The sequence below is a fragment of the Salmo salar genome, chromosome ssa05, assembly GCF_905237065.1.
Source record: "Salmo salar chromosome ssa05, Ssal_v3.1, whole genome shotgun sequence".
In the NCBI taxonomy this organism is placed as follows: Eukaryota; Metazoa; Chordata; class Actinopteri; order Salmoniformes; family Salmonidae; genus Salmo; species Salmo salar.
This window is the reverse complement of record NC_059446.1, coordinates 25,268,246-25,270,932: the sequence shown is the minus strand read 5'-3', so window position 1 is coordinate 25,270,932 and position 2,687 is coordinate 25,268,246.

Genomic DNA, 2,687 nt, shown 5'->3' with positions numbered 1-2,687 from the left:
TCCCTCCCTGTGCTCCTTCTCGCTCGCTCGCTCTCCCTCCCCCTCCCTGTGCTCCGCCTCGCTCGCTCGCTCTCCCTCCTCCCTCCTCCTGTGCTCCGCCTCGCTCGCTCGCTCTCCCTCCCTCCTTCGGCTCCGCCTCGCTCGCTCTCCCTCCCTCCCTCCGCCTGTGCTTCGCTCGCTCGCTGTCCCTCCCTCCCTCCCTCCCTCCCCTGTGCTCCGCCTCGCTCGCTCGCTCTCCCTCCCTCCCTGTGCTCCGCCTCGCTCGCTCGCTCTCCCTCCCCTCCCTGTGCTCCGCCTCGCTCGCTCGCTCTCCCTCCCTCCCTGTGCTCCGCCTCGCTCGCTCTCCTCCCTCCCTCCCTGTGCTCCGCCTCGCTCGCTCTCCCTCCCTCCTCCCTGTGCTCCGCCTCGCTCGCTCTCCCTCCCTCCCTCCCTGTGCTCCGCCTCGCTCGCTCTCCCTCCCTCCCTCCCTGTGCTCCGCCTCGCTCGCTCGCTCTCCCTCCCTCCCTGTGCTCCGCCTCGCTCGCTCTCCCTCCCTCCCTATGCTCCGCCTCGCTCGCTCTCCCTCCCTCCCTCCCTCCCTGTGCTCTGCCTCCCTCGCTTGCTCTCCCTCCCTCCCTCCCTGTGCTCCGCCTCGCTCGCTCGCTCTCCCTCCCTCCTCCCTCCCTGTGCTCCGCCTCGCTCGCTCGCTCTCCCTCCCTCCCTCCCTGTGCTCCGTCTCGCTCACTCGCTCTCCCTCCCTCCCTCCCTCCCTTCGCTCCGCCTCGCTCGCTCTCCTCCCTCCCTCCCTCCTGTGCTCCGCCTCGCTCGCTCGCTCTCCCTCCCTCCCTCCCTGTGCTCCGCCTCGCTCGCTCGCTCTTCCTCCCTCCCTCCCTCTGCTCCACCTCGCTCGCTCTCCCTCCCTCCTCCCTCCCTCCGCCTCGCTCGCTCTCCCTCCCTGTGCTCCGCCTCGCTCGCTCTCCCTCCCTGTGCTCCGCCTCGCTCGCTCTCCCTCCCTCCCTCCCTGTGCTCCGCCTCGCTCGCTCTCCCTCCCTCCCTCCCTGTGCTCCGCCTCGCTCGCTCGCTCGCTCTCCCTCCCTCCCTCCCTCCCTCCTGTGTCCGCCCCGCTCGCTCGCTCTCCCTCCCTCCCTCCCTCCCTCCCTCTGCTCCGCCTCGCTCGCTCTCCCTCCTCCCTCCCTCCCTGTGCTCCGCCTCGCTCGCTCGCTCTCCCTCCCTCCCTCCCTGTGCTCCGCCTCGCTCGCTCTCCCTCCCTCCCTCCCTCTGCTCCACCTCGCTCGCTCGCTCTCCCTCCCTCCCTCCCTGTGCTCCGCCTCGCTCGCTCTCCCTCCCTCCCTCTGCTCCGCCTCGCTCGCTCGCTCTCCCTCCCTGTGCTCCGCCTCGCTCCCTGTGCTCCGCCTCGCTCGCTCTCCCTCCCTGTGCTCCGCCTCACTCTCCCAGGATCTGATAGCAGGATGTGTCTGTCAGCCGCTGATGAGATGGAGAGCAGAGGGAGGGTTGGGTTTGTCTGTGTGTTGTTTAGCAAATGTGTGTGAGAATAATTTTAAAAGTTATGTGATTATTTGATTTGTGGATTTGTTTGTTTTTGTGTGAGGGAATGACCGGGTTAAAGGCTTGGGTGAGGCAGTGTTGATTAACAGGGCTCTGTTCTATGACATAATAACTGGTTATATCTCTCTTTGGAAAGCTTCATCTTATTCTTACCCTGCCTTGTTGTGCTCTAATCCTGCCTCAGTACCACCTTCGTTCCTGGTAAAATAACTACTGTTCATGGTAAAACCTGGTCAACAAGATGGCCGAGGTCATTTAAACACTGTTGTCCCCGGCAACCCACTGGGCATCTCTCCAACACTTGTCCTCTGAAGTTTGAGTGGCTTCGCATAACAGAAAGGCTTGTTGCTTATTTAAAGGAGGTGGTTGGCAAACCAAATGCCTAGGCTTTAGCTCAGTGGGCTAACAGTATTTTGGCATGCAGGAAACCCAGGTTCAAATCCAGTCCCAATTGTAAGTAATGACCCAGAGAGCCATTGCGTAGTAGTAAAGTGTTCCTACTTTGTGTAATTGATGTTGACCATCCAGCCAGTCCTCTCTCTGAGATGTCCCTTCTCTCTTACCGTCTCATGCTGTGCCTCCATGTGAGCCAGTTGTTCCTGGTAGATTTTCACCTGCTCCCTCAGGGCCAGACAGTCTGCCGTCTCTACATCCACTTCCTACAGGGGGCAGCAGAGAGCTAGACCAACAGCGTTCATCAGAAAACCACAAACACTATTAGTTGTTCCAAATAAACCCTTAGTCCCTACCTGCTCTGCATTTGTTTAGATCTCATTGGATAGGTGTTAACAATATGTTGAAAGCTCCAGCTTGTCTTCTGATAGGCTAGATGGCATTTTCACAATATTGCTTACACTAGTATTTACCAATCCTGGTTCTGGGGACCCAAAGGGGAGCCCATGTTTGTTTTTGCCCCAGCAATAAGACACTTGATTCAACTAATCAACTCGTCATAAAGTCTTTAGTTTAATCAGGTGTGTTGGTGCTAGGCAAAAACAAAAAATATGTACCCCTTTTTCCCTTGACCAGGAGTGGAAAACACTGGCTTACACCAATCCAATCCTTTAATATCTACATAAGTGCCTAGGGGGTAAGAGGTAGGAAGAAGGGGCTAGGGTCTATTTGAAATTCAGCACATAAAT